Source organism: Bidens hawaiensis, unplaced genomic scaffold, assembly GCF_021521415.1.
Source record: "Bidens hawaiensis isolate Kalapana, Puna unplaced genomic scaffold, B.hawaiensis_p1.1 tig00019354_1, whole genome shotgun sequence".
Lineage (NCBI taxonomy): Eukaryota > Viridiplantae > Streptophyta > Magnoliopsida > Asterales > Asteraceae > Bidens > Bidens hawaiensis.
Window position 1 is genome coordinate 12915 of NW_027492940.1, and position 17667 is coordinate 30581.

General features: G+C 44.6%; 1 protein-coding gene across 2 annotated transcripts in view; it reads left to right on the forward strand.

The window, feature by feature from the left end:
* LOC143558203 (hypothetical protein At1g04090-like) overlaps window positions 1-17667 on the forward strand; it is a 171244-nt gene that overhangs the window by 456 nt on the left and 153121 nt on the right. The gene's annotated exons all lie outside the window — the stretch shown is intronic.

A 17667-nucleotide genomic window follows, 5' to 3' on the forward strand; every position in this document is an offset into this window, starting at 1 on the left:
TTGGTGTCACACCCTCAAAATCCACTAACGGAGTTTTACCGTCAGAGGGTGTGAACTGGCAGGATCGGAATCATCAGTTATAATCAAACCATAAAATAAAGTTTCAAAACCATGAAAACGTTTACGAGTAATTACATGCGGAAGCGTAAAAACCTTTAATCAAAAGTTGCGTCACGCAGGACGACTTGAAACCAAAGATAACTGTTAAAACATGTTTGCATAGTTAAAAGTTTATCACACAATGCATGTTCCTAAACCGCGCGCCCGCCTCGGCTACCTGAGAATAACATACTAAAAGTGTCAACACAAGGTTGGTGAGTTCACAAGTTATATAAAATAAATCATTTAGCGTTTGCGTTCAGCGTTTTACGTTAAGTGTCTTGCGCAACCACGTTACGGCGTTTAAGTGTTTTGCGTAACCACGTTACGACGTTTAAGCGTTTTGCGTAACCACGTTACGACGTTTAAGCGTTTTGCGTAACCACGTTACAGCGTTTTGCGTTTTGCGTAACCACGTTACGACGTTTTGCGTTTTGCGTAACCACGTTACGGCGTTTTGCGTTACCAGATAGTGTTATGTCAAATTATATATCGATAGGTAGCTAATCTATACAACAAGTATTACTAAGTGTTCGACACCGAAGCTGACTCGTTTAGTAAGTGCCTTGTCACCAGGTCCTCTAGACCATGGTACGTGTTAGCCAAAATTACACCCGCTCGACCTCCAGTCGAGTTTAGCGTTGGGTGAGGTTTGTCAAACCCAGTAGTACTACTCAACAGTGACTCTCTATTCAAAATATTAACCGATTCGATGTGTAGGACTTCAATTGTTTCGTTTGCCACTTAGCCTTTACAAGTGATATATAATTTACTAACAAAATCTTAAAAATGCGTTGTGGAGTATGTTATCTCCCCCAAAAGAAAAGCGTTTAAAACAGTTTAAAAGGGGTAAGTGAAACTCACTGTTTGCGAAGAATTTCCCAAAATAATCACCAAGATGCGCGTCACCGAAAAACTCTCTCTAACGTTCTAAAACAACAAAGAGATTTTTCTAAGTGTGAGAATATTATCGAGTCTCTAGACCCGGCACATAATACCTATGCACATAACATGTTTCGTGTTTCGCTCGTGAATCGTGTGTGACTTTAACAAGTGTTTTTGTGACACATCACATGTGTAAGCAATCATATACGTGTCATGTATTCATAATGTACATTACTAGTAATTTTTCCCGTAAGGGCATTTTGGTCAACAAATAACAATTAACTAGCCATTATTCCCCATAAGGGCAATTTGGTCAAATCATGGCAATCAATTAGCAACTATTCCCCGCAAGGGTATTTTGGTCAAAACATAACAATTATATAACAAATATCATATTTCATGCATTTTTACACAACTCAGCAGCTAGTTTCACCGAGACAGAAATCCCACTAGAAAGATTGTACTATTTCACCGATCATAGCATCTCAATTAATTTACCAAAAATTATCACAGAAGCACATATGTCTTAGGATTCCAGAACATATTTTATTACATTTTTATTCCTCATAGTTTTCTTACAATCGTCAAATCATTACAGCAAACTCATAACAGTCAGATTCATGCACAACAGAATGTTATTTGCAATTCCCGTTAAACGAAAAATCCAATAAATGCAAGACCACTTGGGTTTGGTTCCTAACTCAATGAGTCAACTTCCAGAAGTGGAACCAACCCAATTGGTCTCGTAGTTCATGAGATATAACATTTACAACATAACCTAACAGCAGGTCTAACAGCTCAGCTTTGCACAACGTTTTTGTAAAATCATAAAAGTTAACTTCTAATTATCCGAAAATTACAAATTTATACTTTATAGAAACTAGACTCAACCTAGTTTACTGCAGTACCAATAATCTCAACCAATTTTCACGTTTACACTTCGTTACAGTCACTTAAACATCATATACACATTCTGTCCAGAAACTGTTTGCATCCAAACTCAACATAATAACAATCTATGAACTATCATGCATCCATATAACCCTCTAGACCCATAAACACCATCCATGCACATCAATTTCACATTACATACAAGATTAGGGTTTGTGTTTGAACTCAAATCAAAGACACAACAATCACCATACAACAAGATTCAATCTAGTTATCAAATCATCATCCAAATAATAACAATCATATTAGCTATATACATGAACAAAATCGGCAGCCTAGGGTTTGTTAATAACCCAACAAACATCAAAATCAATCAACAAGAATGTAAAGGATGATCAATTATACCTTCCTAGCACCTAGTTCTTGGATTAAACACTTGATTTCTTGATGTATGTGTGTGTGGAAGTGGACGGCAGCAAGGATGCAAAGGGAAGGGGGGGCCGATCGGGTTGGGAATAATAATAATAATAGTTAGGGTTTTATTTTTAAGGTTATATTTATAGACACACAAGTTACACTCAAGTCCCTCTACTTCCAAGTGTTGTTTTTCTAGCCTAACTAACTTGTTTTCGTCTTGAGTTAACGTTTATAACCATGTTATCACATAACACATAAGTCTAACACATAATTATCACATAATTACTGTTTTGACGTTTTTCGTTTATTTATCAATCGTTTGCGTCAACTCGTTTGCGTTTCGGTGCAAATCCCGAAAGACTACACATGTAGTAAGTGTTAAGCGTCATTTAAACCCTAGTTTAAATGCAATGAAGTGTGCGTTATAGATTCAGTGATCTTAAGTTTGAATTAACGGATTCAGTGATCTTAAGTTTGAATTGACGGAGTTGAGTTAACGGAGTTAACCTGAAATTGACGATTGTCACATCATTCCCATGTTAAAGAATTTTCGTCCCGAAAATTTGAGTCAAGTCGTGATGAGAGTCTGAAAGAGTAAGAAAAAAATTTTCAGTTTGTCATATATCCCCTAGTAGAAAGAAATTTCGTCCCGAAATTTAATTCATACCTCCGGTGATGTCTGACGGTTTGCCGATTTTCGCGGTTTTCCGTGTTTGGTTAGCCCTTCAAAAAGGTGAGGATACTTTTTCATTATTTGATCCTCGCGTTCCCACGTGAACCCCGGTCCACGTCTCGAGTTCCAACGAACCTTAACGATTGGAATTTTGCTGTGTTTGAGCGTTTTGGTTTCCCAATCCAAAACCTCGACTGGTTCCTCAATGAAACGTAACTGTTCATCAACTTGTAGTTCCTCCAAAGGGACTACTTGGGTTTCATCAGATAGGCATTTCTTTAAATTTGATACGTGGAATAGATCGTGTACGCCACTGAGTTCTGTTGGTAGGTCCAGTTGGTACGCCACCGGACCAATGCGCTCAGTTATCCGGTACGGACCAACATACCGTGGGTTGAGTTTGCTTCGCTTCCCAAAGCGAACCACACCTTTCCAAGGTGAGACTTTGAGTAACACCCGATCGTTCACTTGAAATTCGAGAGGTTTTCGGCGCTTGTCTGCGTAACTCTTTTGGCGATCTCGTGCTGCTGCCATGCGATTTCGGATTTGAACAATCTTTTCCGAGGTTTCGAGTACCAGTTCTGGACCCGTGATTTGGCTGTCACCCACCTCTGCCCAGCAGAGTGGTGATCGACACTTCCGTCCGTACAGCGCTTCAAACGGCGCTGCATTAATACTTGCGTGGTAGCTGTTATTGTACGAAAACTCTACCAAGGGTAAGTGGGGTTCCCAACTTCTTCCGAAATCCAAAACGCCTGCACGCAACATATCCTCCAGGGTGTGAATAGTTTGTTCACTTTGCCCATCCGTCTGAGGATGGTATGCTGTACTCATATCGAGACGGGTGCCCAGTGCGCTTTGCAGCGACTTCCAAAAGTGCGAAGTGAGACGAGAATCTCGATCGGAAATGATCGAGACAGGCACTCCGTGTCTCGACACTACTTCCTTCATGTAAACACGAGTCAGTCTTTCCATTTTGTCCATTTCCTTAATTGCTAGGAAGTGTGCCGATTTAGTCAACCGGTCAACGATCACCCTGATGGTATCGCATCCCGTCGGTGTCTTAGGCAAACCCGTAATAAAATCCATTGAGATGTGTTCCCATTTCCACATTGGGAGTTCCGGTTGTTGCAGTAGACCAGATGGTTTCCGGTATTCTATCTTGACTCTGGCACAAGTCAAGCATTTGCTCACGTAGGTGGCAATGTCGGCTTTCATGTTCGGCCACCAGTAAAGTGCCTTTAAATCATGATGCATTTTATCTGAGCCAGGGTGGATAGAATATCGGGACTTGTGAGCTTCGTCCACCACTAGAGTTATCAACTCTCCGTATCGTGGAACCCAAATCCGGTTCTCAAAATATCGGACCCCGTCCGATCTGGTTTCAAGTTGCTTGTTCATGCCCCGCATGAGTTCCGATGGAAGATTATCATCTTTCAAAGCTTCAAGTTGCGCATCGCGGATCTGATCGGGTAAGCTGGCATGAATCGTGAGTTGCAATGCTCTCACCCATCTGGGTTTATCTGTTTCTTTTCTGCTGAGGGCGTCGGCCACCACATTGGCCTTGCTAGGGTGGTACTTGATGGCACAATCATAATCTTTAAGCAGCTCGACCCAACGACGCTGTCGCATGTTCAGCTCCTTCTGATCGTAGATATGTTGGAGACTCTTGTGGTCGGTGTAAATGGTAAACTTGGTACCGTACAAGTAATGCCTCCATATCTTAAGAGCAAACACCACAGCTCCGAGTTCCAAATCGTGGGTCGTGTAGTTCTTCTCGTGAACCCGTAGTTGTCGAGAGGCGTAGGCTATAACCTTCTCGAGTTGCATCAGCACACAACCGATACCTTGTATAGATGCGTCACAGTGTACCTCAAAATTTTCCGTTCCCTCGGGGAGGGCTAAAATAGGGGCGCTACAAAGCTTTGTTTTCAACAGTTGAAAAGCGGATTCTTGCGCGTCACCCCAATTGTACTGTCACACCCGGCCCTGAGCGGCGGAAACAGCCGGGCGCGCGCGAGTGGGGATTGATAATTAAGCACGGGCCATTGCAAACATTCAAAGTAAGATTTCATTGCGCATGAAATGTTTAATAAAAATACATTACATTGTTTAAAAATTACATAAAAACATCCAAGTATAAAAACTGTTGAAGATTTCCACGCCATATCCCCTTGCGCGGCGGGAACAACCACGCGCATCGAAGGGATAGAACTAAAATCTTCCAAAAAGCTAGTTTTAGATGTTCAGCGTGAGGTGCTCTAAGTGTGACTCCATGCGCTACTTAGTTATCTCCTGAAAGACACGTAAAACATTTGAATCAGTATAAACTGAGTGAGTTCACAAGTTTTAGTAACTTGATAAATCGTATTGCATCATAATCTTGATACAAATCATTCTGAAACATAATTCTGATAGCATCATTAAAACACATGCTTGGTAAAACATAGTTCTATCAACATATTCTGATAAAATCGTTCCGCGGGTTACGCGCGAACATTTCTGGGAACTGTGCTCGTCTGTGTAAGTGGCGCTGCCACTACGATCAAAACAAGTAATACTGTCCCGCGGGTTACGCGCGGACACTTCTGAAAAATCGTGCTCGTCTGTGTAAGTGGCGCTGCCACTACGAGCGAATAATACCGTCCCGCGGGTTACGCGCTGACGTTGTGCCGGAAAGCAAGGCGCTCGTCTGCGTAAGAGGAGCGACCTCTACGAGCGGGCTCAAACCCATAGTACTGCCCCATGACCATACTAGGCACTCGTCTGTGTAAGAGGTGCGACCCCTACGAGTGGGCGGATCAAACCAGCAGTCCCTACCCTTAGAGTTCCAATGGTAAAGTGATCACTTACTCGAATTCTGGCGCACATACATCGTAAACCAAAGATAACCGTTTGCATTGCTCATCATGAACATAATTTAAACATAATCGTTTACATAACTTGTAAGTATACCATGATAAATCGTAATTTAAGTACGTGTCCCTCGCCCCGAAAACAGTTTAAAAATAGTGAAAACAGTGAGAATAGGGCTGTGAGACTCACCTGTGGTTCTTGTTAAGGGATTAATCGAGATTCGGGTTTTCTTGGTGTTGGCCTCGGAATCGAAGGTCTAGAATACGATTAAATAACAAGTATATATATTAAGATCAAGAATTAGGAGAATATAAGGGTTGGAAAGCAGGTCTCAAGGTTATATTCTAGGCTTACCTGGTAACAGGATCGGAAACGAAAACAACGGATGCTTGGGAGATGATTAGTGCAGGTTGCAGTTCTTAAGAGAGAAGTTTGAAGTGTGTTTTGGGTGATAATTTAGGTTATATATTTATAGTCAAATTCAAGGGAACACAATCCCTTGCTTTAGGGGATTGTAATCTCTTCATATCTAGGTGTAGTGATGATAAAGTATGGAAATTATTATTATTTATTTAAAAGTGGAGTAGTGGATAAAAGATTTTGATTTGATTTGGTCAGGACATGCAGGTCTGGGGTTGGTGAGAATAGGGTGGCTGACAGTTGACTTTTCATGTTACAGTGTGCTTTTTCAGGAACTTTTTTCAGTGTACAGTAAAAAGTGAAAAATCTCTGAAACACGCTACTGTTTCCTTTTGGGCGGGAGTAATCTCCCTACGTCTGGAGAATAGACTGTGTTCTGTGCGTATCGCTTTGTGCGCATAGCTTTCTGCGTGAAGGACATTTCTTTGCTGCGGGTAGGCACGTAACCTTCTCGCAGTTAGGGACATTGAGTTTCATTTGTAGATTCTCCAGGTGGCCTTGGTATTTCAACATAGTGATCAGTTATGTTGAAGTCAATTCCATCTTGGAGCTTCAGACAAACTAGCTCTCAATGTTCCCGCCATGCGGGGAGGCTAGTTTCCCTTCCGCACGCGCATAAACGATTTAGGATGCACCCGCCTTAGCATCATGCGGGATGGTCAACTCATTAGACAACATAACGTTAAGGTACATGAAAACATAAAGCCAAAACATTCGCGTATGGCGCATATAACATATGCCCACGCTGGTTCTTAACATGGCGTGCTCGCGCAGGGCGCACATAACAAATGCACGCGCTGATTAACATGGCGCGCTCGCGCAGGGCGCACATAACAAATGCACGCGCATAACATAATTACCTAATATTTAGGTTGATTACTTGGTTTAAGGGATTGGGAATTTACCGGGTGTCACATTCTCCCCCTGTTAAGAGAATTTCGTCCCGAAATTTAGGAGACGTTGCTGGCAGAAGCCATGCTCTGAAAGAGGTGTGGGTATTTCATGCGCATCTGGTCTTCTCTTTCCCAAGTGAATTCAGGCCCACGCCTCGAGTTCCATTGAACCTTTACTAACTTGATTCTGCTTCTGCGTAACTTTTGTTCTTTCCAATCGGTTACTGCTATAGGTTCTTCTACGAAGTGCAGCTGTTTGTCGATGTGAATCTCTTCCAACGGTAAAATCAACGTTTCGTCAGATAAGCACTTTTTGAGGTTGGACACATGAAACGTATCATGAACTCCACTGAGTTCGGCGGGTAAACGGAGTTTATAAGCAACCGGACCGATCCTTTCCAGGATCTCAAATGGTCCAATGTAGCGTGGATTCAACTTTCCTCGCTTGCCGAAACGGGGGACTCCTTTCCATGGAGAGACTTTCAAAAGTACTCTATCCCTTACTTGAAACTCCAACGGTTTCCTTCGCACATCTGCGTAGCTCTTCTGTCTATCGCGTGCTGTCTTAAGGCGATCCCTTATCTGAAAAATCTTGTCTGTTGTTTCTTGGATCAATTCTGGACCAGTCATTTGCTTGTCACCCACTTCAGCCCAGCACAGTGGGGATCTACACTTGCGCCCATACAAAGCTTCAAACGGCGCAGCCTTGAGGCTTGTGTGATAACTGTTGTTGTAAGAAAATTCAACCAATGGGAGATGAGTATCCCAGCTACCTCCGAAATCGATTGCGCACGCGCGTAGCATATCTTCCAATGTCTGGATTGTTCGCTCGCTTTGCCCATCCGTTTGAGGATGATAAGCTGTACTCATATCAAGGCGAGTACCTAGAGCTCCTTGTAACGATCTCCAAAACCTTGATGTGAACCGACTATCTCTATCAGAAATGATGGACACTGGGACTCCATGTTTTGAAACTACTTCTCGAATATACAATCTGGCTAACTTTTCCATCTTATCGGTTTCCTTGATCGGCAGGAAGTGCGCTGACTTAGTTAGCCGATCTACAATAACCCAGATCGTGTCATAACCCCCAGGTGTCCTTGGCAGTTTGGTGAAGAAGTCCATAGAGATTTGTTCCCACTTCCACATGGGAATTTCTGGCTGCTGAAGTAACCCCGACGGCTTCTGATATTCAGCCTTTACTTTTGAACACGTCAGGCACTTACTGACATACGTCGCGATGGCGCCTTTAAGATCGGGCCACCAATACAGCGCTTTAACATCATGGTACATCTTGTCTGCGCCAGGATGTACGGAATACCGTGTCTTGTGAGCTTCGCTTAATACTTGCTCGCGCAATCCTCCCTTGAGAGGGACCCATATGCGGTTAGCGAAATATAAATTGCCGTTCACTTTAAGTTCCAAACTCTTAATCATACCCCCAAGGGATTCGTTTTTAGCAAACTCTGGTTTCAAGGCTTCTTGCTGAGCGTCTCGGATGCGGGTAGAGAGATCTGCGTGAATGGTCAACCTTAGAGCCTTGACTCGCAGCGTTTTTATTCGCTCCTTCCTACTTAGCGCGTCTGCCACCACATTCGCCTTTCCAGGGTGGTACTTAATTTCACAATCATAATCATTCAACAACTCCACCCATCTTCGTTGCCTCATGTTTAAATCCTTTTGATCAAATATATGTTGAAGGCTCTTGTGATCCGTAAAAATTATACACTTTGTACCATAGAGGTAATGGCGCCAAATTTTTAGCGCGAAGACAACCGCTCCAAGTTCCAGATCATGCGTTGTGTAGTTCTTTTCATTGGTCTTGAGTTGGCGCGAGGCATACGCTATGACTTTGTCTCGCTGCATAAGGACACATCCAAGTCCCTGATGTGAAGCGTCGCAGTAAACGACGATGTCATCCGTCCCCTCGGGCAGAGACAAAATTGGCGCACTACATAACTTCTGTTTCAACATTTGAAATGCTGTTTCCTGATTTTCGCCCCAAACAAACTTCTTGTCTTTCTGAGTTAGCGCGGTCAGTGGTAGAGCTATCTTGGAGAAGTTCTCAATGAAGCGTCGATAGTAGCCAGCTAGTCCTAGGAATTGCCTCACCTCAGTTGGGGTTTTTGGCGCTTCCCAGTTTTCGATGGCCTTGACTTTGGAAGGATCAACGAGTATTCCTTTCTCGTTTACAACGTGACCGAGAAAGTGAACTTCTCTAAGCCAAAACTCGCACTTGGAAAACTTCGCATACAACTTTTCTTTCCTTAACAATTCCAAAATCAATCTCAGGTGTTGCTCATGCTCGGCCTTGGTCCGAGAATAAATCAGAATATCATCTATAAACACAATCACAAACTTGTCCAAGTATGGTTTGCACACGCGGTTCATCAGATCCATGAATACAGCCGGCGCATTAGTTAGCCCGAAAGGCATCACTAAGAACTCATAATGGCCGTATCTAGTTCGGAAGGCTGTTTTCGACACATCTTCCTCATGGACCCTAAGTTGGTGGTATCCGGACCGTAGATCTATCTTCGAATAATAACTGGATCCTTGCAACTGGTCAAATAGGTCGTCAATCCTCGGTAAGGGGTACCGATTTTTGACTGTCAGCTTATTCAGCTCCCTGTAGTCAATACACATTCTGAACGAACCATCCTTCTTCTTAACAAACAGTTCTGGAGCTCCCCAAGGTGAAAAGCTTGGGCGTATGAAACCCTTATCCAATAGTTCCTGTAACTGATTGGATAGCTCTTGCATCTCAGATGGAGCTAATCGATAAGGCGCTCGAGCTACTGGCGCAGCTCCTGGGACTAAATCAATACGAAATTCTACTTGTCGCGGCTGCGGCAATCCGGGCAAATCTTCAGGAAAAACTTCTGGAAATTCGCGCACTACTGGTAAGTCTTCAATTCTTCGCTCATCTCCTTTCTTCTCTACGACATGCGCCAGGAAGGCGTAGCACCCTTTCCTTAGGCACTTACGCGCCTTTAGGCACGAAATTAGTTTCGTCGTAACTCCCCTTCTTTCCCCTTGAATCACCAAGGTTTCTCCGTTCAACAGTGGGACCCGAACCTGCTTCTCATGGCAAATAACTTCCGCGTGGTTCTCGACTAACCAATCCATACCTATCACAATGTCAAAACTTCCCAAGTCTATTGGCAACAAGTTAATGTTGAACCCGTGACCTCCCATGACTAATACACATTGCTCAGTTCTTTCGTTCGCGCATAACTGCCTACCATTGGCTAGTTCTATAGTATAAGGCGTGTCTAGCCTACTGGTTGCTAGGCCTAGGGAGTTTTTAAACTCAGCAGATATAAAACTTAGGTCAGCGCCAGTATCAAATAAGACAGATGCAAAATTGCCGTTAAGCAAAAACGTACCGGTTACCACATTCGGCTCTTCTTTAGCTTCGCCTGCGCCGATCACAAAAGCTCTCCCGCGAGCTTGGTTTCCCTTTTGCGGGCAATCCCGACTAAAATGCCCTGGCTTCCCGCATGCGTAGAAGTTGTCGCTCGCTCCAGCTTCTCTGACACGGCAATTCATCGTCTTGTGCCCTGGTCTGCCACATTTGGCGCACGTGACGCTCGCGCATTCACCCTCGTGGTGAAACTTGCATTTGTTGCACCATGGGTAAGGCCCGCTGTATCCTTTCCTTGATGGCTCCGTGGCTTGGATCGCGTAAACCCTTGCGCTTTCCTGCTTCTTGAATGGTGGCTGCTTGGAGTCGGACCCTCGGTGGTGAGAGTTCCATTTCCTCTTGGAGTCAGAGGTTCGCTGCTCGTTTCCGCGCGTAGTCAACTTACCCGCACGGACCGTATCCCTTGTAAGGGTGATGGCCCGCGCTACCGCCTCATCAAAGGTTGGAGGCGCTGCGGCGTTGAGCGGAACCCTAACAACAGGAGGTAACCCAAAGATATACCTCTCGATCTTCTTTTCCTCCGTGTTTGCCATGTCTGGTACCAACTGGCAAAGCTCGTTGAACCGGTTGTTGTAGGCGTCGATATCCGTTCCTACCATTGTGTGGTTCCAGAATTCCTGCTGCAGACTCTGGATTTCTGCGCGAGAGCAGAACTTTCTCATCATCATTTCCTTCAGTTCTTCCCAGGTCTTGTGAAGAGCAACTTCTCGCCCCAAAGTCTTCACTTGAAGTTTCCACCAAGACGAAACTGCTTCTTGGAACATGCATGTCGCGTAAAGAACCTTCTGGTTCTCACTACATCTGCTAATGGAGAGAACTGTCTCCATCTTGTCAATCCAGTTGTAGAGCCCAATGGCCCCTTCGGTACCCTTGAATGGCCAAGGCCTACAGGCCATAAATGTCTTATAGGAGCACCCTTTGTCCAAGGCTCCTGAATCGGGTTCTGGGGTCTCGTTCTGACGACCCTGACTTGATTCGGCCTTGCTGGCCTCATGTGTTGCGATTGCTTGCGCGATTATTTCTGCGAGTTCCTCGGGTGTCATGGTAATTCCCTTGGCTTTAGTTGGAGGCATTCTCGCTTTAAAAGAGAATGAAAATATATCAAACTTAGCGCATGTACTCTGAGCACATAATGTTCTTTATCTTTATTCACTAGACACTGTGTGACCCGTGTTCCTAAGTGTGTGTATAGTTTCTTTTGAAAATATTTTCTTTGAAAAAATATTTCATGCGATTCCCCAACGGTTATAGTCTAGGTTAAAACTTCTTTTCCTAGTTCGCTATAACCAGTGCTCTGATACCAATCTGTCACACCCGGCCCTGAGCGGCGGAAACAGCCGGGCGCGCGCGAGTGGGGATTGATAATTAAGCACGGGCCATTGCAAACATTCAAAGTAAGATTTCATTGCGCATGAAATGTTTAATACAAATACATTACATTGTTTAAAAATTACATAAAAACATCCAAGTATAAAAACTGTTGAAGATTTCCACGCCATATCCCCTTGCGCGGCGGGAACAACCACGCGCATCGAAGGGATAGAACTAAAATCTTCCAAAAAGCTAGTTTTAGATGTTCAGCGTGAGGTGCTCTAAGTGTGACTCCATGCGCTACTTAGTTATCTCCTGAAAGACACGTAAAACATTTGAATCAGTATAAACTGAGTGAGTTCACAAGTTTTAGTAACTTGATAAATCGTATTGCATCATAATCTTGATACAAATCATTCTGAAACATAATTCTGATAGCATCATTAAAACACATGCTTGGTAAAACATAGTTCTATCAACATATTCTGATAAAATCGTTCCGCGGGTTACGCGCGAACATTTCTGGGAACTGTGCTCGTCTGTGTAAGTGGCGCTGCCACTACGATCAAAACAAGTAATACTGTCCCGCGGGTTACGCGCGGACACTTCTGAAAAATCGTGCTCGTCTGTGTAAGTGGCGCTGCCACTACGAGCGAATAATACCGTCCCGCGGGTTACGCGCTGACGTTGTGCCGGAAAACAAGGCGCTCGTCTGCGTAAGAGGAGCGACCTCTACGAGCGGGCTCAAACCCATAGTACTGCCCCATGACCATACTAGGCACTCGTCTGTGTAAGAGGTGCGACCCCTACGAGTGGGCGGATCAAACCAGCAGTCCCTACCCTTAGAGTTCCAATGGTAAAGTGATCACTTACTCGAATTCTGGCGCACATACATCGTAAACCAAAGATAACCGTTTGCATTGCTCATCATGAAACATAATTTAAACATAATCGTTTACATAACTTGTAAGTATACCATGATAAATCGTAATTTAAGTACGTGTCCCTCGCCCCGAAAACAGTTTAAAAATAGTGAAAACAGTGAGAATAGGGCTGTGAGACTCACCTGTGGTTCTTGTTAAGGGATTAATCGAGATTCGGGTTTTCTTGGTGTTGGCCTCGGAATCGAAGGTCTAGAATACGATTAAATAACAAGTATATATATTAAGATCAAGAATTAGGAGAATATAAGGGTTGGAAAGCAGGTCTCAAGGTTATATTCTAGGCTTACCTGGTAACAGGATCGGAAACGAAAACAACGGATGCTTGGGAGATGATTAGTGCAGGTTGCAGTTCTTAAGAGAGAAGTTTGAAGTGTGTTTTGGGTGATAATTTAGGTTACATATTTATAGGCAAATTCAAGGGAACACAATCCCTTGCTTTAGGGGATTGTAATCTCTTCATATCTAGGTGTAGTGATGATAAAGTATGGAAATTATTATTATTTATTTAAAAGTGGAGTAGTGGATAAAAGATTTTGATTTGATTTGGTCAGGACATGCAGGTCTGGGGTTGGTGAGAATAGGGTGGCTGACAGTTGACTTTTCATGTTACAGTGTGCTTTTTCAGGAACTTTTGTCAGTGTACAGTAAAAAGTGAAAAATCTCTGAAACACGCTACTGTTTCCTTTTGGGCGGGAGTAATCTCCCTACGTCTGGAGAATAGACTGTGTTCTGTGCGTATCGCTTTGTGCGCATAGCTTTCTGCGTGAAGGACATTTCTTTGCTGCGGGTAGGCACGTAACCTTCTCGCAGTTAGGGACATTGAGTTTCATTTGTAGATTCTCCAGGTGGCCTTGGTATTTCAACATAGTGATCAGTTATGTTGAAGTCAATTCCATCTTGGAGCTTCAGACAAACTAGCTCTCAATGTTCCCGCCATGCGGGGAGGTTAGTTTCCCTTCCGCACGCGCATAAACGATTTAGGATGCACCCGCCTTAGCATCATGCGGGATGGTCAACTCATTAGACAACATAACGTTAAGGTACATGAAAACATAAAGCCAAAACATTCGCGTATGGCGCATATAACATATGCCCACGCTGGTTCTTAACATGGCGTGCTCGCGCAGGGCGCACATAACAAATGCACGCGCTGATTAACATGGCGCGCTCGCGCAGGGCGCACATAACAAATGCACGCGCATAACATAATTACCTAATATTTAGGTTGATTACTTGGTTTAAGGGATTGGGAATTTACCGGGTGTCACATGTACTTAGTGCCCTTGTGAGTCAAAGCGGTGAGGGGTTGAGCAATCTTTGAAAATCCCTCGATGAAACGCCGGTAGTAGCCGGCCAGTCCTAGGAATTGTCGCACCTCAGTCGGAGTCTTAGGTGCTTCCCAGTTTTTGATGGCCTCTACCTTACCGGGATCGACATGGATACCATTCTCGTTGATCACATGTCCTAAAAAGTGAACCTCGCGAAGCCAAAATTCACATTTCGAGAGTTTAGCATACAGTTGTTCCTTCTTCAATAGTTCCAGAATTACCCTCAAGTGCTCTTCGTGGTCAGTCTCGTTCTTGGAGTAGACGAGAATATCATCGATGAAAACAATCACAAACTTGTCGAGGTACGCCTTGCATACTCGATTCATGAGATCCATAAATACGGCTGGTGCGTTGGTTAGGCCAAAAGGCATAACCGAAAACTCACAATGACCATACCGTGTTCTGAAGGCCGTCTTTGAGATATCTTCTTCGCGCACTCTCAGCTGGTGGTAACCGGATCGGAGATCGATCTTCGAGTAGTAACTCGATCCTTGAAGCTGGTCAAACAAATCATCAATTCGGGGTAAAGGATAACGGTTCTTGACCGTCACCTTGTTCAACTCCCGGTAGTCGATGCACATTCGGAAAGTCCCGTCTTTCTTTCGGACAAACAAGACAGGGGCTCCCCACGGCGATGAGCTAGGTCGGATAAAACCCTTATCCAACAAATCTTGCAACTGAGTGGACAACTCCTGAAGTTCCGCAGGTGCGAGCCGATACGGGGCTCGTGCTATGGGTGCTGCACCGGGTGTCAACTCGATTTGGAATTCGACTTGACGAATAGGAGGGACCGGGCAAATCCTCCGGGAAAACTTCCGGGAAGTCTCGCACAACAGGTATATCTTCAATTCGTTTCTCCTCCGCAGGTTTCTCAACAATCTGTGCCAAAATTGCCGGATGACCCTTTCGTAGATACTTCTGCGCCTTCATAAGGGTAATGACGCTGGTGGTCATGCCGCTTCTCTCGCCTCGGACCGAAATGATCTCGCCGGAAGGGGTGGTAATATGGACTATCTTATCATGGCATATAATCTCCGCTCGGTTCTCGGATAACCAGTCCATGCCGACAACGACATCGAAACTACTAAGCGTAAAAGGAATAAGGCCGATATCAAAGACATGACCTGACAGTTTTAACTTACATCCCGCAAGTACATGAGTCGTTATTATAGTCCTACCGTCAGCTAATTCAACAGGAAACTTAGCATCTAACGGGGTTGGAGTTAAGTCTAAAAGTTGGCTAAAGGCTTTCGACACAAAACTCCTATCAGCTCCAGTGTCAAACAAAACAGAAGCAAAACAATCGTTTACAGGGAACTTACCAGACACCACATGCGGATCATTGCGGGCTTGACCCGATCCAATCACAAACGCTCTTCCCTTGCCATTGCCTCCACCATTACTGCCACTTCCATTACCCCTATTGTTGTCATTCTGTTTCAGCTTGGGGCAATCTTTCCGGAAATGGCCTTCCTGCCCACATTCAAAACATCCCTTCGTCGTCATCGGTGGCTTAGGAGCACCCTTTGCCGCAAGGTCTCCTCTACATTCTTTCGGTTGGTGACCTATCTTTCCGCATCTTTGACACTTGACACGGTCACACTGGCCAACATGATGATAGTTGCACCTGTTGCACTTTGGATATTTCCCAGCATATCCGCTCGAAACCTGCCCGCTACCGTTGTTGTTGTTGTGATTCTGAGTGTTAAAGCACCGAGTGAATTCGGGCTTACGGTAGTTTTGTTGCGGTGGGAGGTTCAAGGATGAAGATCTGGCGTTGTTAAACTTCCTCTTCCCGCTGCTCTGGTTACTGTTGCTGTTGCTGACGTTATCATTACTCGAATTGTCACAGGCTTTAGTGGTCGAACCCCTAGGTGGTAACGCACCTTGGGTCACAGCCTGATCCGTCAGTTTGTGAGCTAAACGGATCGCTTGTTGGATCGTGGCTGGCCTGGAAGACGTCACCATGCCCTGAATCTGCGGTGCTAATCCATCAATGTACATTTCTATCCTCTTGCTCGGCAGATCCACCATCCGCGGACACATCACAGCCAACTCGTGCGAACGAGTAGTGTAGGCTTCGATTTCCGAACCCACCATCTTCAACGACCAAAATTCTGATTCTAACTTTGAAATCTCTTCTCTCGGACAATACTCCTCTCGCATCATGTTTTTGAACTCCTCCCAGTTCATCGCGTTAGCCAGTTCCAATCCAAGGATCTGGACGTTTGAATTCCACCAAGTGAGGGCGGAATCCTCAAGTGTCCCAGCAGCGAATTTGACCCTACTGGCAGGGGGACAATTACACATCTCAAAGGCCGACTCGGCCTTCTCAGCCCAACGCAGGAAGCCTATAGCTCCCTCAGTGCCCTTAAACGTACTGGGCTTGCAGTCAAGGTAGTTTTTGAAGGTACACGTTCCACTCGGACCTCCAGTTTGATTCTGAACGTGTGCGGCTAAAGCGGCCACAACATGGTCGTTCAGCAGAGTTTGGAGTTCAGCTGCAGTCATGCTGATGTTACCACGTCCTTGTCCAGCGTTTCTTCCAGCCATTTCCTAGAATCACAGTATAAAATGTTAAACATGAATTTTTCTTTCATATACAACACACCATACATGTAATAAAAAGATAGGTAAGAAACAAAGTAAGAAACAACATCACATCACAACCACATATTAGTCTAAAAAAAATTCATGATTAAAACCATTGTATTCGCTACAAATTATTTCCAATCAATCCTTAAAATCATAGAAAAATAATAGTTCGGATGGAGACAACCCCTCCATCTAAGTGTCATCATTACTAGATGTCGTCATCTGAGGACACCTCTGAGTGTGCCTCCTCCTCAGCCGGTTCTTCCTCCGGTTCTTCTTCGGGTTCCTCCTCGGGATCTTCCTCGGGATCTTCATCAGGCTCCTCTTCGGGATCTTCTTCAGGTTCTACTTCAGGCTCGGCCTCAGGCTCGGCCGCTTTCTGAGCAAGTTGCATTTGTAAGACATCGCAACGCTCTAGAGCTATCTCGGTTCGGGTCCTTGCTTCTTGGAGTTGCTCTTTCAAATCTATCATCTCAGCTTGCATCTTCATCATAACCTTCATCTGTTGCTCACTAGTCTCTTGCATATCTTTCATTGCCGCTGCCATGCGGGCAATCTCCTCCTTAGTCTCGGTTCCGTCTTTTAACATTCTGGAAACGTTCTCCCTCGTATAGCGCATGTAACCCACGTCACGCTCCAAGCATGAAACAACAAATGCGAGAACTCTCTCTACAGGTTCGGTTATGGGTGGTAGGGTGTTGGGATAAGCAGGGTGGTTCGGGTGAGGTAACGGGGGAACTTGTTCGCGATAGACCATGCGTCTGATCATGTTAGGGTACCAATCCCAGCTAACGTCGTTTTCGTAAATGCCTCCGGATAGGCGGTACCTCTTCGGTGCGGGAGCTTCGAGTTCCGGGACTACTCGGGGTGGTGAGGCGGTAGGTAACTGCGGTTCCTTCCCGTGAGCATGCGTCATCGAATCGGATGA